Source organism: Bufo gargarizans, chromosome 1 (genome assembly GCF_014858855.1).
Source record: "Bufo gargarizans isolate SCDJY-AF-19 chromosome 1, ASM1485885v1, whole genome shotgun sequence".
Taxonomy (NCBI): domain Eukaryota; kingdom Metazoa; phylum Chordata; class Amphibia; order Anura; family Bufonidae; genus Bufo; species Bufo gargarizans.
The window spans coordinates 741,888,090-741,915,349 of NC_058080.1; the positions used below are offsets into that span (position 1 = coordinate 741,888,090).

The 27,260-nt window shown below is 45.4% G+C and overlaps 1 protein-coding gene and 1 pseudogene across 1 annotated transcript in view; one reads left to right on the forward strand and one right to left on the reverse strand.

Moving 5' to 3' along the window:
- Positions 1 to 27,260, forward strand: part of LOC122924966 (zinc finger protein OZF-like) — a 212,771-nt gene that overhangs the window by 95,025 nt on the left and 90,486 nt on the right. The gene's annotated exons all lie outside the window — the stretch shown is intronic.
- LOC122924958 overlaps positions 11,523 to 27,260 on the reverse strand; it is a 93,498-nt pseudogene continuing 77,760 nt past the window's right edge.

Genomic DNA, 27,260 nt, shown 5'->3' on the forward strand with positions numbered 1-27,260 from the left:
GACAAGGGGGGGTCTGTGGTTGTACTGGACAAAGGCTTATATGGATCCCTTGTAACTACTATGTTAGATGACATTGGGGTTTATGTTCGCCTGCCCAGTGACCCATTAAGGGCTTTCCAATCAGAAATGAAGAATCTCCTGGAGTTGGGGCTGTCATGTGGTTGTCTCAGTGCCAGGGAGAGGGAATACATCTTTGTGGAACATCCTATAGCCCCCATTTTCCATGCATTACCCAAAGTCCACAAAGATGTATTCCCTCCACCCCTCAGACCCATTGTGGCTGGTATAGGCTCTTATTCAGAGAGCTTTTCTGAGTGGGTGGACTCCCTGTTACAACCACTGATACCACTCATTCCGGGCTTTCTCAAGGATACAAGGGCAGTATTACAAGCCTTTGCTGATTTTGAGTGGAGGGAAGGCCATTCGTGGATAACAGCGGACATTACGTCCTTATATACTAATATTCCCCATAATCTGGCTGTTATTTCACTGAGGTGGTTTTTTGAACATTATAGTGATTACACTCGGGTACTTAGGGAATATGTTGTTCAGGTGGTGGACTTCCTCCTCAGGCACAATTATTTTCTGTTTGGTGAGAATTTTTATCTCCAGGTGTCGGGGGTGTCGATGGAGGCCAAGTTCTCTCCCTCCATTGCAAATATTTTTATGGCATGGTGGGAGGGACACTTTCTCCTCATCGACACCTTTCCACTCCTGGACCACCTACTCTGGTATGGACGTTACATCGACGACCTGCTGATGGTATGGTCTGGCGATGTGGCGTCCATACCGGAGCTTATGGAATATTTTAATTCCAAGGTGGACTGCATACAATTTGTCTTTCATACCCATCAAACTGAGATCCAGTTTTTGGATCTGTGCCTGAGGGGGGAGGTCTCCACCCACACAGTTAATACATTTACCCACCACAAACAACTTGCTGGGAATACTATACTATTGGCCCAGTCATGCCATCCCTCCCATACCATTCATAGTATCCCTAGGGGTGAATTGACACGTGCCCGTCGGAACTGTTCCGATCAGAGGGCTTTTGAAAGGGAAGCTTCTAATATAACTGAAAGATTGTTACGCAGGGACTATTCATGCAAGGATATACAACATGCTACTAAAATGGCTTTACAAATGAATAGACAGTCTCTCATTTTTCCCAAACAGTCCACAGCACGTAGACAACCAGTGGATACTAATCATAGCCAACAAGCAACTTATTTCGTTACACAATACAGCCAAGAATTTTCTGCCATATGTAAGATTATGAAAAAATATTTTCATGTACTCAATTTTGATGGTGATTGGTCTGATATTTGATGGCGATTGGTCTGATATAACGGAATTAAGTGTGTAGCCAAAAGAGCACCCACCCTAGGCAACATTATTAGCCCTAGCTTTTTCTCAGAAGGAAAAAAATCACAAGCCACTTGGTTACAACATAAAGGTAACTTTAAATGTGGACACAAAAAATGTATTTGTTGTCACCACATGACCACTGAGAAAACGTTTAAATCTATGAAAAATGGAAAAGTATACAACATCCAATCTTATATTAATTGCAACACCAAACATGTGGTGTATCTTATCACATGCACAATGTGCTCTTTGCTATATGTGGGCTGTACCACCAATCCGTTAAAGAATCGGATCCGCAGACACATATCCGATGTGCCACATTGTCTCTGCAGTCAGCCTGCATTTTGCAATTGCACATGCAGGAGATGTGTCCCATTTACAAGTTAAGGGCATAGAAAGGGTTTATTTGCCGCCTGGGGGGGGAGATCATAGAAGGAAACTCCTTAACAGGGAGGCCTTCTGGATCTTCCAGCTAGAATCTCGCCAGCCCCATGGACTAAATAAACGCCATGATCTCATCTTACAATATTAATATGAGACCATGGCGTTTTTCTGTTATATATATTTATTGACCTTATGAATTTTTACTTGTTATTATGATTATTGTTCTAGTGGCAATATTTATACCTCAGTCTTTTCCTCACGTTTGCTTTGCTTTTGGGTTATAAAGTTTTTTTGGGACTTTGTCATTTTGCATGGGAACACCCCCTCATGTCTCCTCCTCCCAGGTGATACTCATTAACCAGGGGTTAGTTTGGGATACATAAGGAGGTGCTCCCATTTCATATGCATGTTTGTCATGAGGAAGGACCCACATACCTTTAGAGGTCTGAAACGCGTAGATTGTTTCATGTACACCTGTTTACGGATTTTACTTCGCTGGAATAAAAGCTATTATACTTCATCTGAAGCGAGCCGGATTTTTCTTTGGTGGCCAGGGTTACGTAGGAGCCTTGAAAATTACGTGACAGCTTGTGAAACCTGCGCTCGGTCAAAAGGTTGCTCATACTCGACCGCCTGGTTCACTTCTTCCATTGTCTATTCCGTCTCGTCCTTGGACGCATTTGTCTATGGACTTTATTACGGATCTGCCGTGTTCCTCCGGGAGAACAGTGATTTTGGTGGTAGTTGAGGAGAGATTCTCTTCTGCCTTATCCTCCATCTGGCGGAGGATTTAAGGGAATTTGGAGAGGATGGGTGAGAGGTATAAACAAATGGCTGACAAGAGACGTGTGACTGGTCCGGACCTGTGTGTGGGTGATCTGGTGTGATTGTCCACTAAGAATATCAAATTGAGAGTGCCATCTTGGAAACTGGGTCCAAGATTTATTGGTCCGTATAAAATTTCCGCGGTGATCAATCCTGTGGCGTTTCGGCTGGATCTTCCGCAGACTTGGAGGTTCCATGAATGATGTGTTCCACAGGTCTTTACTAAAAAAATACGTGAGACCGGTGGAACCATCGCCATTGCCTCCTCCTCCTGTTCTAGTCGAGGGAAACTTGGAGTTTGAGATCTCCAGGATTCTCGACTCGAGAGTTCTTCGGGGCTCCCTTCAGTAGCTGGTGCACTGGAGGGGATACGGTCCTGAGGAGAGGATGTGGGTTCCGGTGTTGGATGTCAATGCCAGCCGACTGGTGAGGGCTTTTCATAGGTCCCATCCGGATAAGGTTGGTCCGGGGTGTCTGGAGGTCACCCGTAGAAGGGTGGGTACTGTCATGCCCCACTCTGACGATGTGCGGAGGTCGGCCAGGATAGCAGTGCGAGTTTAGTGTTTGTTTTGGAGCCGTGCTGGATCCGCCTCTCATCAGGTGCACTGGGTGGGGTCATTAGTTTAAATAGCACACCAGCCCAGTGCTCTGAGCAGATTATACTAATCATTGTGGTCTTGGAAGCTAGGAAGGAAGGTTGTCTGTCCCAGCTCAGAAAGATAAGTGTGATTCTAGTTTGGTTGTTTTGTGTCATCTCTCCCATCCAGGTTCTGTGCGAGCAGGCTGCTCCTATTTCCCCTTTTCACCATCTCTGGGAAGTTAGGGTTTTCTCAGCCCAGGCACGGGGACACATCACACCTACCTTTTAAGGTCTGCATGTGGGTTGAGCAGTGCAGGGAAAGAGGTCAGGGATTAGCTAGGAGGTGACCCTTCCCCTGTCTCTCACCCAGAGCCTGGTTGGTGGGTTATCTGTGAGTCTATTTACAGCTTGTATTTGACTGTCACAAATGCACATATGCTGTGCTAGTGCACTGAACTTGCACAAAATGGCCACCAACGCCCACCTAACTAACAGACGGAAAAAAGTTCTTTTTCTGTGTCACTGGGCTCAGGCTAGGGTAAATAAATGGTGCCCTGCACCCACACAACAAAATCGCTGTAGATCGCAGAATTAACAAGCAGTTCTGATAACAGATTCTTTCCTATTCTCTCCCTCACAGCAGCAGCATCCTCTCCCTACACTAGTAGCAGCAGAGTGACGTGCAGCGCTACGTGACTCCAGCTTATATAGAGGCTGGGTCACATGCTGTACTGGCCAATAACAGCCATGTCATAATGGCATGGCTGTGATGGCTTCAAAGGGCACAAGAGATAAATGCTTGTTGATTGGCTGCTCTGCAGCCTTTCAAAAAGCGCAATTAAATCGCCGAACTCTAACTTTTACTGAAAAGTTGGGGTTCGGGCCCATTGTTTTTATTATGTGTATTCACACATCTGTGATTTACCATGGTCCTGGGATCCATTGTTACATAACGGAAGCACGCCCATTTCTTAGTGTTTACGGATGGATCATGCCCATTATAGTCTATGGGTCCATGAAAGGACACAGACACAACACAGATGGTATTTCATCCCCTTTTTTATGGATCATTGCTAGATGCTCCTAAATTAATCTTCTTCTGCTGAGTAGTTCTGGTAGAATACGGCTGAAACACAGAAGGCACAAAATGGACGCACTGACCTTTCATGGACATCTTCACTGATGTAATGGAAACATATGTGTGAATTAGGCCTCATTCTAGATTCTCCCGTAGTATGGGTGGAGGTATGAATACAGGGATAAGAAGCAAGGTTCATGGGGACAATTCATCTTCACTGCTCTGGAAGCAAACAAAATGCAACGTCCGACAGCGGCAAGGGGTCCCTTTATAGAAATGGCGTTGGTGGTACCCAGGTGTAGGAATGGCCAAGTGGTATAGGGTGGCCTACAATGTCCCTTAATGTTTGTGTTGTGTCACGGTGCTCCTACCTGGATATATTGAACCCCAGGCATTGTTATCCAAAGCAGCAAAAGGGGGAAGTAGTAGAAGGGGATGAAGAATAAATTGAGTCCAGACCTTGTGATGAAGTTGAAAACAGCTTTACTTTGGTAAACGTTTCTCCAAACGGTTTACAGACTTTGTCTTGGTTCCCAGCAGCCTTTAGCATTAGAACTCTATGGCAGGCAAACTCTTCTCTGCTACATCTGTTGCTCTCTGGCTCTGCTGTACTAACAGGGTAGCTGTATAACTTTGCTTCCTCTGGATGCTGCAACTTCTATTGGTAGTCTGTCTCTAGGTTTGGTTATGCCAGGGAACTATACTTCCTGGCCTCTGAGGCTTCAGGCTGTGGCCTCCAGATCCAGCAGAGCTGAAGGTACTCTGGGTGGCTTGATTTGCTTGGCTGGGACACGCCCAGCAGGGACGTGCACCTACTGCACACCATTCCCCTAGCTGGGGGTGCACTAGACTGACCTAACTAACTAGTCCCCTCCTTAGAGGGAGAGTTGGAATGGAAATAAGGGTTCCATTCTCTGTAAATGTAGCTCTGCCATGCTTGCTGCCACCTACTGGTGAACCAGGTACGTTACATATTAACATAACCGTTTCAAAATAGGAAATGTACAGTGTTTGGACCTGAAATAAATACATAAGATGACATAATGTTAACCAATAAAGACAGTAGCGGGGTGCAGAAGTGGTAATGCCACTCTGGGGTATTACAAAAGTTCTTCTTCTCTTCCTTAAATCCACAATACTTTTCCTCCATGGATCCCGGTCAGTTGACCTCAGAGAAATATCATTAGGTCATGTGGAAGATCCAGCATAATACCACCCAAAAACGAAACCTTCTTATTGGCTTTTTAACCACTTCACAACCGCCAATTGACTATAAACCTCCTATGGGCGGTTGTTTATCTCTGAATGGACGTCCTGGAACGTCCATTCAGAGATGGCAGCGGCACGCTAATCGTGTAGCTGACGAGCGGGGGGCCTGCTGTCAGTGACACCCCCGAGAGAAGGCAGGGACAGTTCCCGGGTGTCCCTGCCTTCTAGATCGCTATATACACAACGCTCAACGCTATGCGCTTCCTGTCCCGGCCCGGTGGTCATGTGACCGCCAAGGCCTGGAGAGTTAAGGAGCTGTCGGGTCTTCCATAGACCTCGATCAGCCCTGCACTAAGGCTGTACAGTGCTGTATTATGCTCTGGGTGGAGTATTTCCACTGTAACTTGGGCTACTATGTCAGCCCTGCACTGAGGCTGTACTATGAGGCTACTATGTCAGCCCCAGTTACAGGAGAAATCAAGATTTGAAAAAAATTCATAATGGAGGACGCAATGGGGGACGCAATGTGTAAAATAAAATATATAAAAAAATAGGTTTCATATGTAAAAAAAAAAAGGTTAACAAATGTTAAAAATGTTAATAAATAAAATAGACATATTAAGTATTAACCTGTCTGTGACGGCCATCTCTATAAATATAACACATGGTCTACCCCATCCGATAAACACCATAAAAAAATATAAAAACTGTGTAACAAAAAGCCATTTTTGTCACCTTACATAACAAAAAGTGATCAAAAAGGCGTATGTCCCACAAATGGTACCAACAAAACAGTCACCTCGTCCCGCAAAAAAATAAGCCCCTTCCTAAGACAATCGGTCAAAAATAAATAAAAAACTATGACTCTCAGACAATGGAGACACTAAAATATTTTTTTTTTTGCTTTAAAACTGCTATTATTGTGTCAAAGTGAAATAAATAAAAAGTATACATATTATTAGGTATTGCCGCATCTGTAACAACCTGCTCTATAAAAATATCACATGACCTGTCCGAAAACCTTCAGATGAACACCGTAAAAAAATAAATACAGTCCAAAAAAAGCCATTTTTTGTCACCTTACATCACATAAAGTGAAACACCAAGCGATCAAAAAGGTGTATGCCCCCCAAAATAGTACCAAACTGTCACCTAATCCCACAAAAAAGGAGACCCTAAGTAAGACAATTGGTCAAAAAATAAAAAAAAGCTATGGTTCTCAGACTATGGAGACACTAAAACATTTTTATTTTTGTTTCAAAAATTCTATTATTGTGTAAAACTTAAATAAATAAGAAAAAGTATACATATTAGGTATTGCCACGTCCGTAACGATCTGCTCTATAAAAATGGCACATGACCTAACCGCTCAGGTGAAGGCTGTAAAAAAATAAAATAAAAACTGTGCTAAAACAACCAATTTTTGGTCAACTTGCCACATAAAGTGTAAGGCCTCTTTCACATGAGTGTGACGGATTAGGTCTGGATGAGTTCAGTGAAACTTGCACCATTTTGCAAGTAAGTTCAGCCATTTTTGTCAGCAATTGCGTTCAGTTTTTTCCACGCGAGTGCAATGCGTTTTGATGCATTTTTCATGCACATGATAAAAAAGCATCTGCATCTGCTTGCGGGTGCAATGCGTTTTTCAATCAGCCACATTCACTTCTATGGGCTGAATGAAAAATGCAGATTTTAGAACTTGCTGCGATTTTCACGGAACGCAGAACTGATGCATGAAAAACAATGCTCATGTACACAGCCCCATTTGAAATTAATGGGTCTGGATTCAGTGCGGGTGCTATGCGCTCACGTCACGCATTGCAACCGTGTGGAAAACTTGCTTGTGTGAAAGGGGCCTAATAATGAATGATCAAAAAATCATATGTACCCAAAAATGGTACCAATAAAACAACAACTCTTCCTGCAAAAAACGAGCCCCTTGCACAAGACAATCGGCAGAAAAATAAAAAAATATGGCGTTCAGAAAATAGAGACACAAAAACAGAATTTTTTTTCAAATATGCTTTATTATGTAAAACTGAAACAAACAAAGTAGTGTTATTTTAGTTATAATGGGTGGTATTCATTGCCTTTAAGAGCAATGTTGCTTTATATTCACTGTTTTGTATGAAGTTTCATGTAGGCCGAAGTAAGTCCATGAGAAGATTACTGTGCCGTTCAAAAGCTAGTGTTATTGTAACTATATATTATACATTTAGACGGTTAGAAGATACACCGCACCTGCAGATTCTGAGGCTTCATTGTTTTTCCTATCTGAACATGAATTCCACAGTGTGAGAATTGTCTAGAGTTCCTCAAAGTGTACATTCATGTATCAAAGTTTGTCCCTCGGCTCTAAGACAAGGACTCCGGATGTCACAGGCGTGTAGTATTGAAAATATCAGGCATGTATGAGTTAACCCTTAATAGTATGATGCGTATTGCTTATACAACAGTGCCACCTAGATATGAGCAGTTAATACTACACCAGTAGCAAAAGTGCATTCTGGGTAGTGTTATGACGTCTTGCTCCTTATCAATGCACACACCCATCCAACAATGATTGGAAAGTTCCAAACTAGGAGAGAGTGTGTTCATCTGATAAGTTTTGGGTTAAGAAACCAGATACCAAAAAGAAAAAAAAAGGAGGAAGAGAGAAAGAAAAAAAAAACATTTGGATTATAGATCTCTGGAGAAACATTTGGATTATAGGGAAAAACTCTTGAGAGCTGGCTGCCCCAAGACTCTGCACATCACTTGACCCTTGGGTAATGTATATTTTTTGTTTTATGTAGTATTGATCTAATTTAAATGGCTTGATACTTAGCCAGATACCCGCTCATTTGCGGACGTGTAACATTAGTTGCTACATCAATATTTTCTCCGATTTCAGTTACGATGCATAAAACTGAATAAAGGGGATAATAGTGGAGAAACTGTTGGGAATCTTTATATTCCCTAGTTTGATATCAAGCCAATAATTTATAAGTTTTTCTGCAATACCACCATTATCAGAGATTGGTCATCATTTTGGGCAGAGCAAGGGCTCGTACCTGTCATCTTCTTGATTGAGTTTTTCGCATAATCCATTGATTGTATATCTCTCACAATTTTAAAGCCGTATTGCATAATATTTTTGTGTTGGTTGAGTAGCGTTTTGTTGGATTCTGGGTACTGCTTATCATTGTATATTATTGAAATTTATGTTAATAAATTTTTGATTGTATTTTAAACTATTCTAAAATAAACCATTTATATTTTTGCATAGACGCTTGTACCCTGTTTTATTGATTGCACAAAAAAATCAGGTTCTTGATTGAACTCTTTGAGATGTTTATGTCCATCTCACTGGTCAATATCATTTACATAATTTTCTTTTGATCCGTTATTTTTTTTTATATTTATATAAAGCATTTGCTTTATATACTGGACAGTAGTCATATTTGATATTATTGTGTCCGTAACAACCTGCTCTATAAAAATAGCACATGATCTACCCTGTCAGATGAATGTTGTAAAAAATAAAAACCATGCCAAAACAGCCATTTTTTGGTTACCTTGCCTCCCGAAAAACATAATATAGAGCAATTAAAAATCATATGTACCCCAAAATAGTACCAATAAAACTAGCACCTTATCCCCTAGTTTCCAAAATAGGGTCACTTTTTGGGAGTTTCTACTGTAAGCGTGCATCTGTGGGCTTCAAATGGGACATGGCATCTAAAAACAAAATCTGCCTTCCAAAAACCATATGGTTCTCCTTTTCTTTTGCGCCCTGCCATATGCAGAATCTGGGTAATAAATATTAAGTTTTGTTTAGCTGTTACCCTCGATGTGTTAAAAAAAAAAAAATGGATTAAAATGGAAAATCTGCAAAAAAAGTGAAATTTAGAAATGTCATCTCCATTTTCATGTCATATTTTACAATATGTTTTGATTAACTTGAGGGGTGTAGTTTCTACAATGGGGTCATTTATAGGGGGTTTCCACTATGTAAGCCTGACAATGTGACTTTAAAACTGAACTGGTCCTTAAAAAAGTTGACTTTGATTTTCTTATAAATTTCTAAAATTGCTTCAAAAATTCGAAACCTTCCAAGTCCTAAAAAGAATTAATTGTGTACCAAAAGGGGCCTAACCTAGGTAAAGATATCTATATGCAAAAATAACAACGCCAATAATGGTCTAAACCTTTCTTGACCCAGGTACAACGTATTTGCTAAAACGTCACTTTTAATTGTTCATAATAATAAAACGACAGCCGTTTTATTATTATGAACAATTAAAAGTGATGTTTTAGCAAATACGTTGTACCTGGGTCAAGATAGGTTTAGGCCAGTATTGGCATTGTTATTTTTGCTAAAAAATAAATGAATGACATTACCAAAATGATGCCCACATAAAGAAGATATGGGGAATGTTAATTAATGAATATTTTATGAGACCTCACAGTCTGTCTTAAAAGCAGAGATTCAAATTTAGAAAACATTGATTTTTTTTCAAATTTTCGGTAACTTTAGTATTTTTTTTTAAATAAAGGTAAAACATATTGACTCAAATTTACCATTAACATGAAGTACAATGTGTCATGAGAAAACAATCTCTGAATGGCTTGGATAAGTAAAAGCATTCCAAAGTTTTTACCACATAAAGGGATACATGTCAGATTTGCCCGGTCTGGAAGTTCTTAAGGTCCATGAATACATAAATCACTACGAAAGGTGCACCACAATGAAATGCAACTGACAACACTGGCCAATCCCTCAAGCTGATGTTAAGAACTGAGACTTTAGCCAATGTATTCCTGTCAGGAACACATCGGAGCCCTTATGCACCACCGTCAAGGTATCTTAGTGTGGCAAGGGGTCCTACCATTAGACTACCTACGGTGTGTGAACACGGTCTGAGAGGTGCTAAGATACAACTTACAGCCAAGCACCCACATACCTCCATAGTGAAATCACTCAGGTAGTGGGAGAGATGATAAGGCTGTGAGCCCCACCTATAACAGGCCATGTGACACAGGCTACCAGGTGCAACAGAATGCTACCAGCAGTACGCAAAGGCACATTCTAAACATATCAAGCAAAATAACTGAAATAGCATTCTGTTCCACCTGGTAGTCTGTGTAACAGGGCCTGTTATAGGTGGGGCTTACAGCCTTATCTCTCCCACTACCTGAGTGATTTCACTATGGAGGTATGTGGGAGCTTGGCTGTAAGTTGTATCTTATGGTACTTTCACACTAGCGTTTTTCTTTTCCGGCACTGAGTTCCGTCCTAGGGGCTCAAATCCGGAAAAGAACTGATCAGTTTTATCCTAATGCATTCTGAATGGAGAGTCCGTCCCTCAGGATGCCTTCTGTTCAGTCTTTTTGACTGATCAGGCTTTTCAGAAAAACGTAGCATGCAGTATTTTTACCTCCGGCCAAAAATCCTGAACACTTTGACTGAATGCCGGATCTGGCCTTTTTCCCATTGACTTGCATTAACGCCGGATCCGGCACCGTGTGTTCAGTCAAAACGGATCCGGCTTTTGCATGTTAAACCCGAAAAATAGGAAAAAAAAAGGTAAAGTCCATAAATGGAGGATCCGTTTTTTCCAATGCATTTTTCCATTGTGATCGAAAGCCTGATCAGGATTCAAATGTAATCAGTTTTCACACGTTTTTCTGGATCCGGCGCGCAGTTCCGGTGTCGGAATTGAACGCCGGATTCAAACAACGCTAGTGTGAAAGTAGCCTTAGCACCTCTCAGACTGTTGTTCACACTCCGTAGGTGGTCTAGTGGTAGGAACCCATGCCACACTGAGATACCTTGATGGTGGCGCAAAAGGGCTCCGGTGTGTTCCTGACAGGAATACATTGGCTAAAGTCTCAGTTCTTAACATCAGCTTGAGGGATTAGCCAGTGTTGTCAGTTGCATATCATTGTTGTGCACCTTTCGCAGTGATTTATGTATTTTTATATTTGCATCCACACATCATCCCATCTTATGTAGGATGCTTTTGTGGTGCATGTGGTCCGCTGCCGACATCCTCCATTGTACGCATTTTTGCTGGGGATTCCCGTTAGCAACGGATCACATGCGGAGGAATTGCTCCCCCAGTTATAAACACACCACAGTGTTTGGTGTTTTTGAGCATTTCCTCCCATTTATTAGGCCACTTTATTTCAGTTATTTTAGTAATGTCCACGAATAACCTAATATGTTAAATTAGGAGAAAATGCTTCTCTCCTGTGTGAATTCTCTCATGTGTAACAAGACTTGATCTCTTTGGAAAACATTTCCCACATTCTGAACATGAATATGGCTTCTCTCCTGTGTGAATTTTCTTATGTTTAACAAGATTTAGATTTTTGTGTAAAACATTTTCCACATTCTGAACATGAATATGGCTACTTCCCTGTGTGAATTATCTTATGTTTAACAAGATATGATTTTTGTGTAAAACATTTCCCACATTCTGAACATGAATATGGCTTCTCTCCTGTGTGACTTCTTTCATGATTAACAAGATCTGATTTTTGTATAAAACATTTCCCACATTCTGAACATGAATATGGCTTCTCTCCTGTGTGAATTTTCTGATGTTTAACTAGATTTGATTTCCATATAAAACATTTCCCACATTCTGAACATGAATATGGCTTCTCTCCTGTGTGACTTCTTTCATGATTAACAAGATCTGATTTTTGTATAAAACATTTCCCACATTCTAAACATGAATACGGCTTCTCTCCTGTGTGAATTTTCTGATGTGTAACAAGATTTGATCTATTTGGAAAACACTTCCCACATTCTGAACATGAATATGGTTTCTCTCCTGTGTGAATTCTCTCGTGTTTAGAAAGATATGATTTTTGTGTAAAACATTTCCCACATTCTGAACATGAATGTGGCTTCTCTCCTGTGTGGCATCTTTCGTGTATAACAAGAAAAGATTTATATTTAAAACATTTCTCACATTCTGAACATGAATACAGCTTCTCTCCTGTGTGAATTTTCTGATGTGTAAGAAGATTTGATTGCCATGTAAAACATTTCCCACATTCTGAACATGAATACGGCTTCTCTAATGTGTGAATTCCTCTGTGTGTAGAAAGACCTGAGCTTTCTGTGAACTCTTTACCACAGTGAAACCTTTCACCCCCTTCCTGACTTGTACTTGTGGTAACAATCTGTGATTGGTCTGGAGAAGGTCTCTCATGATTAGGAGGATTATAGGATATATCTGTACTGTAAAGTCCTGGATGTATATTAAGGGTAATGATGTTTTTTCCTGAAGACCGCTGCAGGATATCTTCATCCTTTAGTGATAAACATTTTTCCTCAGAATTCTTGCTGGGATTTTCTGTTAAGATACAAATTAGAAAATGTTTTTTTTTCCCCAAACTAGATAAACATAACATTCCTATTAGGCTGGAAGTGGATTCAACAGGAAGAAGAAGCATAAGCCAGTCTCCTGGTTTTGATTAAAAAAAAAAAAAAATGCACGAAAAACTGCACATAAGACTGAATTGATATTGCCTTAAGAGCTAGGGCTACATTGCCGCTTGGATTTTTTTAGACTCTCATCGCAGTCACAGCTTGTTGCATGGTGACAGCATTAAAATACATTATATGAGATGTCTCGCAACTTTGTCGCATGACACCATCACCAAGGAGCTTTAGCTTAAATCAAAATAACGATTAATTGAAAATTTTTCTGTGGTTACAATTAATGGACCAATATTTTGTTAGCAAAATGTGGGGAGACTGCAGCCACCACTATCTGCTGTCTCTAACCCTGCAGGCAGTGGTTTCTCTGGGATATATGAAGGTGTTCTGGATAGCAAGTATACCCTGAAGTATCACTGGCACTGCTCCTTTTAATGGGAGTACCATCTGTCCCAAGGAAACATGATTCAATGAAAGAGCGGAAGGAGTGCCACCTTTTAGTGGGAGGGCAATGACTAGATTTTTGTACTTACCGTAAAATCTGTTTCTCTTCCGTTCTTTGGGGGACACAGGGTTTGACTATGGGTATAGCTGTTGCCGCTAGGAGGCAGACACTAAGCAACAAAGTGTAAGCACCTCCCTCTTCAGCTATATCTTTCCTACAGGGACTAAGCTAAATCAGTTTAGTGCAAAAGCATAAGGAGAAGCCAGACACCATAAAATTACGCTCTGTACAAACCCAGAACCACACAGGCCCGAAAAGGCCCATAAACAAAAGAATGGGTGGGAGCTATGTTCCTTAATGAACGAAAGAGAAACAGATTTTACTGTAAGTACAAAAATCTAGTTTTCTCATCCGTCTCATTGGGGGACACAGGCTTTGACCATGGGACATTACAGAGCAGTCCCTGAGGGAGGGCTTAACTTCAACCCCCCTGCCAATCAGAGAACCGCTGTCTGCAAAAACTCTACGCCCCAAAGAAGCATCAGAAGATGCAAAGGTGTGCACTCTGTAAAACTTGGAAAAAGTATGCAAAGACGACCAGGTCGTCGCCTGCACACCTGAAGGGCCAAAGCCCCGTGATTACCGCCCAAGAAGCCCCCACTGCCCGAGCTGAATGAGCAGTCACCCGGAAGGGCGGGACCCGATCCTTAACGCGGTACACTTCCACAATAGCCAAACAAATCCATCGGGAATGGAAGTCTTTGACGCTGCCAGCCTTCGTCTCAGCCCCTCTGGAATAACGAACAGGGAATCCGTCCGCATGCCGTCTCGGACAGATAAACCCTCACGGTTTGTACTAAATCCAGGGTATAGAGCAACTGCTCCCGAAGATGAGACCGGGTCCGGACAAAACAAAGGGAGAATAACCTCCTCATTTAGATTGAATGCCGACACCACCTTCGGCAGGAAGGACTGCACAGTGGAAGGACCAACTTATCCTGATGGAGAATCAGGAAGGCCGACCGACATGACAGAGCCGCGAGTTCCGACACTCGACGGATAGAAGTAATTGCAACCAAAAAAGCCACCTTATAAGACAGGAAGCGCAGCGACACCTGCTGCAAAGGCTCAAACGGAGAAGATTGGAGAGTGTTGAGCACTAAATTAAGATCCCAAGGATCCGATGGAGGACGGAAAGGGGGCGCAGCATGTGCCACCCCCTTCATAAAAGCCCGTACTACCGAAAGTGAAGCTAAATTTCGCTGAAAAAGAATGGAGAGAGCCGACACTTGCCCTTTGAGGGAGCTGAGAGCCAGCCCCAAGTCCATGCCCAACTGCAGGAAAGCCAAAAGGCGTGGGAAGGAAAAACGAACGGGAGACAGCTGTCGCCACTCGCACCAACTAAGGTAGGACTTTCAGGTCCAGTGGTAGATTCTGGAAGACGACGGCTTCCTGGCCTAAATCATGGTCTGAACCACCACACCCGAAAACCCACAAGCTTTCAGTACGGCGGCTTCAACGGCCATGCCGTTAAATGTAGTGACCTTAAATTCAGGTAGAAGATCGGCCCCTGCGACAGCAAGTCCTCCCGAAGATGAAGACGCCAAGGTTTGTCAGTGAGAAGTGCGACTAGGGATGCGTGTCACACCCTGCGTGGCCAATCTGGGGCCATGAGAATGACGGGCAGTCCCTTGGACCTGATCTTCCGGAGAAGACGCGGAATGAGAGGAAGAGGAGGGAACACGTAAGGAAATGTTAACTGACTCCACGCCATCACAAGCGTGTTGCATGTAGGGCCATGGGGTCCCTGGACCACTCGACAAAGTCCTCGACCTTGTTGAAGCGTGAGACCATGAGATCTACATCCGGCTGACCCCACCTCTCACAGATGGCCCAAAAGACCTGCGGGTGAAGAGCCCCCACTCTCCGGGATTGAGACGCTCCCGGCTGAGAAAGTCCGCAATCCAGTTGTCTATGCCTGGAATGTGAACTGCCGATAGCACCGGAACCTGTTTCTCCGCCCAGCTTAAAATCAGCGCCGTCTCCTCCATGACTGCCGAGCTCCAGGTGCTACCCTGGTGATTGATGTACGCCACCGCCGTGGAGTTGTCGGACTGCACCCGCATTGGACAACCCCTCAGATGGTCGTCCCAGTGTTGCAGAGAGAGACGAATCGCCCTCAACTCCAGAACATTGATTGGTAGGGAGCACTCCTCACGTTACGATACCCCCTGGACCGAGAGATTTTCCAACACTCCCCCCAACCCCTGAGGCTTGCATCCGTTGTTAACACCCTCCAACAGAGAGGGAGAAACGAACGCCCCGATGTCACCTTTGTAGAGTCCATCCATCATCTGAGGGCCTGGCGTACTGGGGCAAGGAGGCTTGCGTCCGTTGTTAACACCTTTTAACGGAAAAGGAGGAACGAGTGACCCGTCGTCAACATCGGAGAGACCATCCACCATTTGAGGGTCCGGCGCACTGGGGCAAGGAGACGCATTGGCCGATCCAAGGAGGCTGGGGAGCAATTCTATTATGGAATTGAGCATAGGGAACTGCTTCGAAGGCAGAGACCATGTGCCCCAGAGCCCGCATGCAGAGACGAATGGGAACTGGAGCTGGCCACAACAAGGGGAGAATCTGAAGACGGAGAGTGGATAGTTTTTCTGGAGGCAAGAACACCTTGGCCTGACAAGTGTCCAGTACCATGCCCAGATAAGTCAACCGCTGCGAAGGATAAAGACAAGACTTCTGCCTGTTCCATCCGAAGCGCTCCAGGGTGTCTAGAACAATGTTCAAGCTGTCCACCGTCCCCTGCAACAACGGACCCTTCACCAGGATGTAGTCTAAGTAAGGGATCGCCAAGATCCCCCTGGCGTGGAGCAGGTCCATGACTGCTGCCAGAACCTTTGTAAAAACCCTGGGAGCTGTGGCCAGGCCGAACGGGAGGGCTATAAAATGGTAGTGAAATGGACCCACTGCAAACCTGAGAAACCTCTGATGACTGACGCATATGGGCACGTGAAGATAAGTGTCCTTGATGTCTATCAGGGACAGGTACTCTCCCGGTTCCATGGACGCAATGACTGACCTCAGGTGACTCCATCTGGAATCTGCGGACGCGAAGGAAACAATTGAGCGTATTGATGTCCAGAACGGGACGGACAGTCCCCTCTTTTTTGGGAACCACAAAAAGATTTGAGTAAAACCCCTGAAAGCGGTCTTGCACAGGAACCGGAACAATCACGCCTTGCTGCATGTGAATTGCCAGTAAAAAAGAATCTGCGGCTGCAGGAGAGGCCGGAGGAGATGACCGAAAAAAACAGGACAGAGGGGAGGAATTGAAGTCCAGCTTGTAGCTCTCTGCAATGACCTCCCTCACCCACGCATCTGAGATGTGAGCCAGCCAAACATGTCGAAACACATGAAGCCGGCCACCCACCCAAACCGAGGGCGCCGGAAGCTGCCCGTCATGCAGCGGAGCTCATAGGGTTAAAGGACTTAGAGGCCTGTTGATGGGAATGCCAGGAAAGCCGCGGCTTGAAGGAAGGCTTGCGCTTCTGTCCTGCGGCTGACTTATCGGACGCTCCCTTGGAGCCGGAAAAACTCTGAAAGGGACGAAAAAAAGGCTTCCGCTTTTTTGCCTTATTAGACCGTCCCCTGTTCTGAGGTAAATGGGTGCTCTTACCACCTGTAGCGTCCGAAATAATCTCATCATCTTGCTCACCCATGTAAAGGCAAACACCGGCTGCAGCGCTGTGCCCACTGCTTCAATGCAGATTTTGCAAACGTTTCTAGCTTCTTATCTTTGATATCAGAAAAAGAAGCCCCACCCGCCATTGGCAAGGCAGTATGTTTAACCAAGTGGGAAACTGGCGAGTCCACTATAGGTGGAGCCGACCATTTGTTAGTCAATTCCTCCGGAAAAGGATAAAGGATGTTCAAGCGTTTTGGCAACATGAAATGTTTATCAGGGAAATTCCCCTGGCACCCTAATGAGGAAAAAAGGGACAAACAACACTTACCCAGCTTGTGTCCCTCCAAGCAGGAAGCACCATCAGCATCCCGCCAGGTGGTTAAAATCCTGGAAGTGGGCGGAGCCTACACTCCACCTGCTCGGCTGTTGGCGTGGAGGCGGAGTGATCACAAGCCCCGCCCCCAAAATGACACAGACTCTCAGGACCCACTCATCATCTTTGGCATCTTCTCGCTGGAACTACGCTGGCATCACCGGACGTCTCAGACACTGGCCAGGGAAAAAATAAGCCCTGCAGGAGTAGGCCGCACAGAAGCCGGGGCCTCAATTAATAATGGCCCCGGCTGCCCTAGCAGACGCGCCAACCAGAAAGTGGCTCTCGGGAAGAAAAAAGCTCCGCCCCCTCCTCCCCCAGGCGCGTTCAGGAGAACGCCGCTGGATCAAGCAAGCCGCATGAGGATGCCACAGCGTGCAGCCAACCGCAGGAGCACCCCTCTGAGTCCTGTAAGACGAATGCCCCCACGTACCATTAAAGGGCTCCTTTGCTGCCCATAATACAGATGACATCACACATGGGGAGGAGAGGGAACTGGAGGGGGGCACTGTGGGCAGTCTCCTACTAGCCTGTCTGAAGTCTTCTGCCCCCCTGGCTCCAGCTGGATCAAAACCTTCAGTGTGCGGCCCCTTGGTGAGGGACGCTACACCGGAAACAGAGGAGACTTTCACTGGGGCGGCCGTGGAGATGCAATTGCTGGCGGGAGACAGAGGTTTTTACAGGAATCTCTGGTACTTCTTTTCTTCCGGAGGGCGTGAACGAGCAGGGGGTTTGGGTGAACCCCTGGTCTCCCATCTCCTGGTTGGGAGTGCAGGCTGTTTCAAAGACTGCCTGAAGCTTCCCGCTAGAAGGAAAAAAAAGAGACAAAATTAGAAAACTAGCAGACCTGCAACGCAGGAAGGTCTGCCCCCTACAGACACTAAGCTAAAAACTGATATAGCTTAGTCCCTGTAGGAAGGACATAGCTGAAGAGGGAGGAGCTTATACTTTATTGCTTAGTGTCCGCCTCCTAGCGGCAACAACTATACCCATGGTCAAACCCTGTGTCCCCCAATGAGACGGATTAGAAATATATATGTGTTGTATCCTTCAGTAAACAGCAGCTGGATATGGTAGGAGTACCTCCACCAGCTTCAGCCTATTTTATATATGAGTACCACCTGTCCTTGGAAGACTAGACTATTTCAGTGGCAGCTGGGAGTACCACCCTTCTATGCAGGGCAATACACTCAGCTATGTGTAATATATAAGAAATGAAGCATTTTCAGCAGGACATTACAGGACTACCACCACCACCATCCTGAGCTGCTTTCAATGGCTCAACTAATACAGTTTTGCTTCCCATAAAGCAGATCCTGGATTTGAGACCCAGCAATATTCCCCTAAGCACCTCCATCCCTTCCACAGGACTCCTTACAGCTCAGCCGAAGGGCCCTTCCCTGAGGAAATCCCCATCCCTATGACGGGACTCCTTACAGTGCAGCAGAGCCGGTGAGGGCGAGGACACGATCAGGTCAGTTACTGAGTCTGCATTTTGGTTTCTATTCTATTTCTATTAATTGCCCAGACCAAACTCCACGTGTGATCCCAGCCTTATACAGCTTTCTATAAGTTCCTGACAGAATCCAGGATTCTGCTCTACACCCGGTCATGACTTATATATAAACGTCCGGCCATCTCTGACAACCAGCCCTGCACTCTTCCGATACATTTTACCCTTCAACACCAACTGGACAACACTTTAATTTACCAAGTTTATGTAAAAGGATCCGTCAGCACATTCCTCAACACAACCTGCATTCATTATTTAACAGATCTTAGCCCTGAGGATGTTGGTGGACTCACTAGAAGAATCCATGTCATAATACACACCTAGAGCTGAATTCACACTGTCTTTTTTAGTGCACCTCCTCCCCTGCTGCTGCTGAGATCTCACACTGCTCAGTACAGGCTGCAGTCTCGCTGGCTCTTTGGTGAGAGAGCGCCCGTCTCCAGGAGCAGTTTCAGTGCGGGCTTCCATCTGCTGCTTTATTTTACTGCACATTGTACTGAGCATGTGTGAGATATCAGCAGCAGCAGGAGAGGAGGTGCACTGAAAGGAGCTCGTCAGTTAAGCCATAGATGGTCAGAGAATGAGGATAGGTCATGAATACAGGACTCAGGAGCGCTCTTACTTTCTAGATGGGTCATAAATGCTCATTTTAAGATCAGCCATTCTGACACAGAATTTCAAAGTAAGTAAGTACACCGGCCTCATCAGGTCTAAGAGATCTCCTTAATACTACATGTCGTCTTTATTCAGAAATTTAGTGAGAGATTCTCTATTATATTATTTATTTAACATTACTTTTTTTAATTAAAGTTTTAATCTTCCATTATCACCTGACTATATTTATATTACATATGTAAACTGCTTCATAAAAACATATAGGAAAAGAAACAAAAATAAAACTAAATCATGGTCCGAGTCTGTAGGGAGAGTCTTATATCTCACCTAATTCCGACAACAGTCCGAGATCAAGAGTCAGAGGGAGTATCTGAGATTTCCCCAAACCAAGACTGCTCTTCTATCTTCATCGTCCTCGTCCCTTTGGCATAAAAATCCGTCTAGCTATGTTGGAGCGGTTTTTGGGGGTGCTTCCTCCATAGGTCCCGCAAGGTATTAAATGCCTCATATCTGTTTAGTCTGATTGCAGTCATTTCCTCCACAGAGATCCTCTATAATATTATGGACAATCTGGTCCTGACCACACAATCCTACATTTACTAAGATCATGCACCATGAGGTGAAGCGCACGTCTCAGGGAGAATTCACAGACATGACAATGCGGGCTGTAAGGTCTAATGGCCGCACAGTCACCAGATCTCAGGTTTATAGACATCTTTTGAGTTTTTTATGTCACGACTTGTATTTCTTAATGGCACCATTTTGGGGCACATGTAATCGGTTTAGGTTTTATTCATCTTATTTGAGGGAACGCATAAAGCCCTGCTGTTCCTCCAATGTTCCTTGTGTTTTTTTTTGCAGTTTATTTCTGTCACGGCGCAGTGTGGGTGGTTAACCTCACACCGAACGCAAGAGGCAAGGGAAAAAGTTCTAGGTCTGGAAACTAGGGAAAGGGGAAAGGTCACCACCTAGTGAATCCCTAAACCGAGCCTGACTACAATCAGTATGAACAGACCTCGAAGTTAGGAATGTTCATATGCTGGAACCTAGAGCCCTATCTGACCCTAAAGGACCCTGGAAATAGTGTCAGGACAAAAGATGACCTGTTCCTTCCCAGCTGAAGGAGCAGGAGACTCCCTCAGGCCTAACACCAAAAGATAGGGGAATACAACACACAAGAAATAGGGAAAAGATACTTTACTCCGAAGTATGCGGACGAGCAGAAACTCAGAGGAGAACCAGCACCTGCACAACCAGAAAGGAGCTATCAAACACATAGCATTGGTGAGACCAGACTAAATAGAGGAGTTGGAATGACCACAAAGCTACACCTGAAACAAGAGATGTGGTCATAACCAGCAACAACACAGAAACAAGTGAAACCAAAGAGGCTGTCAGATCACATCACGTGCAGCCAGTCTCTTACATATTCTGACTCCTGTCACGGGAGAGACCGTGACAATTGCGCAGTAGAAACAATGTGTGACCTTTATTCAATGGGACGGCACGAAAGAAGTGCCACCAGAGATGGAGATTATTTATGATGTTTTACTGAATACAAATATATTTTATGAACAAAAAAAGTGCTTTTTTGTTTTTTTTTCCTTACAAGACACAACTATTTCCTGTTCCCGTCCATGGACCGGTACGAGGCTCTTATTGTTTTACCGAGTTGTCATTTTCAATGGTTCCTGTTTGGGGAACTTACAATTTATTAAATAATTAATTTTTTTTTTTTGGGGGGGGGGGGGGGGGGGGGGGGTGGAGAATGGAAAAAATGTGGGCAGGTGGGCAGTAGGAGCCTCATCTCCGGACTCCTAGCACTCACACTGCACTGCCACCATCAGTGACTTCTCCAGAACTACTGCAGAGTCACACATATGTGATAGACCAGAGACATCAGCCGGTCACCGCTCAGAGAGGGGGCATAAGGGGGGAAAGGTTCCCTCCATAGACCCTTATAGGAGACCCCCAGAAGACATGTTCCCGGAGAGCTGTATAGTGGGCACTAGATTATAGACATCAGCCTGTCACCGCTCAGAGAGGGGGCATAAGGGGGGAAAGGTTCCCTCCATAAACCCTTATAGGAGACCCCCAGAAGACATGTTCCTGGAGAGCTGTATAGTGGGCACTAGATTATAGACATCAGCCGGTCACCGCTCAGAGAGGGGGCATAAGGGGGGAAAGGTTCCCTTCATAGTCCCTTATAGGAGACCCCCAGAAGACATGTTCCCGGAGAGCTATATAGTGGGCACTAGATTATAGACATCAGCCGGTCACCGCTCAGAGAGGGGGCATAAGGGGGGAAAGGTTCCCTCCATAGACCCGTATAGGAGACCCCCAGAAGACATGTTCCCGGAGAGCTGTATAGTGGGCACTAGATTATAGACATCAGCCTGTCACCGCTCAGAGAGGGGGCATAAGGGGGGAAAGGTTCCCTCCATAGACCCGTATAGGAGACCCCCAGAAGACATGTTCCCGGAGAGCTGTATAGTGGGCACTAGATTATAGACATCAGCCTGTCACCGCTCAGAGAGGGGGCATAAGGGGGGAAAGGTTCCCTCCATAGACCCGTATAGGAGACCCCCAGAAGACATGTTCCCGGAGAGCTGTATAGTGGGCACTAGATTATAGACATCTGACTGCTGATATCACAGCCTAAGGTTGTTCTATAGGAAAATCCTGAAGACAACATGTCCCCCTGTGACTTGTGTGCAGAGTTGTCACGAGATCTCGTGTGTTGTCAGATGTCTCCTCAGTTCTTGCCCCCAGCCTCATATATGAAATATAGAAGTAAAATGAGGAGTTTTCTTCTGCTGACGAGCCCAAAATGATGCTTAACCCTAGTGCAGCAGCCGGTGATCAGATTCTCCTCCTGCCCTGAAAGCACGAAGGACAGAATCTGAAGTCACTTTACCCATTCATGATTCCATACCTGTGGTGACATCTCCTGGAATGTCCTCCTCCACCTCACTCTTACACGGGGGATCGCCCATCATCCTCTCTTCTTCATCCTCCACTTTAATATCAGTCAGATCTTCCCCCTGATTTGTCATCTGTAACAATTCAGTACAATACAGCAGACAGGTGGGAAATCTAACAGATCCACAGAAGAGACCCCCACAATCTATGACCCCTCTATGACTGCAGGACCCCCCTATATAGATGTGTATAGGGCTCAGCTCCATCTACCTGAGGGTTCTCTGGGACCTTCTCCTCTGGACAGTCCTGGGAATACAGAGGACAAGGACATCTCTCTGGTGGATTTCTCCTCCTGGATCCATCTGTGGAGACACAAGCACACAGTGACTGAATACATGGCCTCCTGTAGATCTGTCTATAGATCAGACTCTTCTCTCAGCTCCTTCACTTCTAGGTTTAGTGATCGGAGGAGATAACACTGGAGGGTTTCCTGATATCTCCCTCTGACAGAAGCTCCGACATCAGGCTCTATACAGTCAAACAGGGGCGGACATTGCCCAGAAGCTCCATGTATAATCTACACTGTATACGCTGCGGAACACGGATTTCACAGGACGCCTCTGATGCAGTGTAGTCTACTATACCGGCCTGATGGAGGCCAGAAGGACACGCTCCCATCATGTGACTGGAGCCCTATGGATATGACTGACATATAAAGAACACGTAGCCTCCAATGTAATGTGAGAAGAAACTGTGGAGATCCTCCATTACATGTCACTGCACACACGTGTATACACTGCACATGACGGCTCTTACCTTGTGATATAAGAGGCTGGTGCTCCTCCATTACATGTCACTGCACACACGTGTATACACTGCACATGACGGGTCTTACCTTGTGATATAAGAGTCTGGTGCTCCTCCATTACATGTCACTGCACACACGTGTATACACTGCACATGACGGCTCTTACCTTGTGATATAAGAGGCTGGTGCTCCTCCATTACATGTCACTGCACACACGTGTATACACTGCAAATGACGGCTCTTATCCTGTGATATAAGAGGCTGGTGCTCCTCCATTACATGTCACTGCACACACGTGTATACACTGCACATGACGGCTCTTACCCTGTGATATAAGAGGCTGGTGCTCCTCCATTACATGTCACTGCACACACGTGTACACACTGCACATGACGGCTCTTACCTTGTGATATAGGAGGCTGGTGCTCCTCCATTACATGTCACTGCACACACGTGTATACACTGCACATGACGGGTCTTACCTTGTGATATAAGAGGCTGGTGCTCCTCCATTACATGTCACTGCACACACGTGTATACACTGCACATGTCGGGTCTTACCTTGTGATATAAGAGGCTGGTGCTCCTCCATTACATGTCACTGCACACACGTGTACACACTGCACATGACGTCTCTTACCTTGTGATATAAGAGGCTGGTGCTCCTCCATTACATGTCACTGCACACACGTGTATACACTGCACATGACGGGTCTTACCTTGTGATATAAGAGGCTGGTGCTCCTCCATTACATGTCACTGCACACACGTGTATACACTGCACATGTCGGGTCTTACCTTGTGATATAAGAGGCTGGTGCTCCTCCATTACATGTCACTGCACACACGTGTATACACTGCACATGACGGCTCTTACCTTGTGATATAAGAGGCTGGTGCTCCTCCATTACATGTCACTGCACACACGTGTATACACTGCACATGACGGGTCTTACCTTGTGATATAAGAGGCTGGTGCTCCTCCATTACATTTCACTGCACACACGTGTATACACTGCACATGACGGGTCTTACCCTGTGATATAAGAGGCTGGTGCTCCTCCATTACATGTCACTGCACACACGTGTATACACTGCACATGACGGCTCTTACCTTGTGATATAAGAGGCTGGAGCTCCTCCATTACATGTCACTGCACACACGTGTATACACTGCACATGACGGCTCTTACCTTGTGATATAAGAGGCTGGTGCTCCTCCATTACATGTCACTGCACACACGTGTATACACTGCACATGACGGCTCTTACCTTGTGATATATGAGGCTGGAGCTCCTCCATTACATGTCACTGCACACACGTGTATACACTGCACATGACGGCTCTTACCTTGTGATATAAGAGGCTGGTGCTCCTCCATTACATGTCACTGCACACACGTGTATACACTGCACATGACGGCTCTTACCCTGTGATATAAGAGGCTGGTGCTCCTCCATTACATGTCACTGCACACACGTGTATACACTGCAAATGACGGCTCTTATCCTGTGATATAAGAGGCTGGTGCTCCTCCATTACATGTCACTGCACACACGTGTATACACTGCACATGACGGCTCTTACCCTGTGATATAAGAGGCTGGTGCTCCTCCATTACATGTCACTGCACACACGTGTACACACTGCACATGACGGCTCTTACCTTGTGATATAGGAGGCTGGTGCTCCTCCATTACATGTCACTGCACACACGTGTATACACTGCACATGACGGGTCTTACCTTGTGATATAAGAGGCTGGTGCTCCTCCATTACATGTCACTGCACACACGTGTATACACTGCACATGTCGGGTCTTACCTTGTGATATAAGAGGCTGGTGCTCCTCCATTACATGTCACTGCACACACGTGTACACACTGCACATGACGTCTCTTACCTTGTGATATAAGAGGCTGGTGCTCCTCCATTACATGTCACTGCACACACGTGTATACACTGCACATGACGGGTCTTACCTTGTGATATAAGAGGCTGGTGCTCCTCCATTACATGTCACTGCACACACGTGTATACACTGCACATGTCGGGTCTTACCTTGTGATATAAGAGGCTGGTGCTCCTCCATTACATGTCACTGCACACACGTGTATACACTGCACATGACGGCTCTTACCTTGTGATATAAGAGGCTGGTGCTCCTCCATTACATGTCACTGCACACACGTGTATACACTGCACATGACGGGTCTTACCTTGTGATATAAGAGGCTGGTGCTCCTCCATTACATTTCACTGCACACACGTGTATACACTGCACATGACGGGTCTTACCCTGTGATATAAGAGGCTGGTGCTCCTCCATTACATGTCACTGCACACACGTGTATACACTGCACATGACGGCTCTTACCTTGTGATATAAGAGGCTGGAGCTCCTCCATTACATGTCACTGCACACACGTGTATACACTGCACATGACGGCTCTTACCTTGTGATATAAGAGGCTGGTGCTCCTCCATTACATGTCACTGCACACACGTGTATACACTGCACATGACGGCTCTTACCTTGTGATATATGAGGCTGGAGCTCCTCCATTACATGTCACTGCACACACGTGTATACACTGCACATGACGGCTCTTACCTTGTGATATAAGAGGCTGGTGCTCCTCCATTACATGTCACTGCACACACGTGTATACACTGCACATGACGGCTCTTACCTTGTGATATAAGAGGCTGGTGCTCCTCCATCATGGCCTCCTTGTACAGATCCTTGTGTCCTTCTATATACTCCCACTCCTCCATGGAGAAATAGACAGTGACGTCCTGACACCTTATAGGAACCTGACAACACAATGACACCGTCATCACCCAGACCCCTCCAGTGCTGTTACTGGAGAATTTCCCAGCATTCCCAGCAGTGTCACCTCTCCAGTCAGCAGCTCCATCATCTTGTGGGTGAGCTCTAGGATCTTCTGCTCATGTATCAGGGGGTGAGGGGGAGGCTCTGTGATGGGGGGAGGGGTCCTGCTCCACCCTCCTGACTCCTGGAGATGGATGATGGGAGTCACACAGTCCCCCGATGTCTTCTTCACTATTGTGTACTCCTGTGGATGGAGAGAGACACTTAGGGAATAAACCCTTCAGGGGCCATGTGCTCTCCTCCGGCCCTCTCCTCCTGGTACAACATGCCTACTTACCTTCTCATGGCTCCTACAACATGACTATCGGTCACTGGTCACATGACACATCACTCACCATATTGGGGGCTGATCTTCAGGCTCTCCGTCACTAGGAAGGTCTGGAGGCCGTTCTCCAGGACCCCGGACTCTTCCTATCACTTCCTATGATGGATTCTCCTTCCCGATGTCTGACTTGTTACAGAATACAATGAAGAGGAGAGAAATCTAGAAAAGTTTACCTCTCCGCTCAGCAGGGAGATGATCTCCAAGGTGAGGTCTAATATTCTTCTGCTGATCTCCTTCCTGTCCATCCTTGGTGGTCGGTCAGGAGAAGAGGAGAGAACTGGAGGAGCTGGAGGCTTCTAGTACTGCAGGCGCCTTTATGAGAAGAGGAGAGGAAATCATCCAGGGGACAAGACCAGATGTCACCTCCAGAACCGCACTTCCTGAGCCTGGAGGGGCCCCGCTTCTCAGAGCCCCCACCACATGGATTCCAGGGGCCCCAACATGGAGATCTCTGGTGGCTCCACAGGAGATAAATGTCTGATAGATGCAGGTCCCACCTCTGGGCTGTGCTCAGCTGTGTCCAGAACTCCTAGAGAAGAGACTGGAGAGAGCTGAGCTCAGGCCGGGCCCCGCTCCATTCATTATCCTCCTGGAGGCAGGGGCCCCTCACCAGGACAGTCAGGGGCCAGAGAATGATGACAACCCCCACTATCCCCACTACTCCTCCCCCCCCATCATACTAAGCTGAGGAGCGGAGAAGGATTCCTTGTGTGTAATGGAGGAGAATCTCCAGAGGTGACATGTCTGAGCTCTCCACCACACTGTCTCCTCACAGCTCATCTT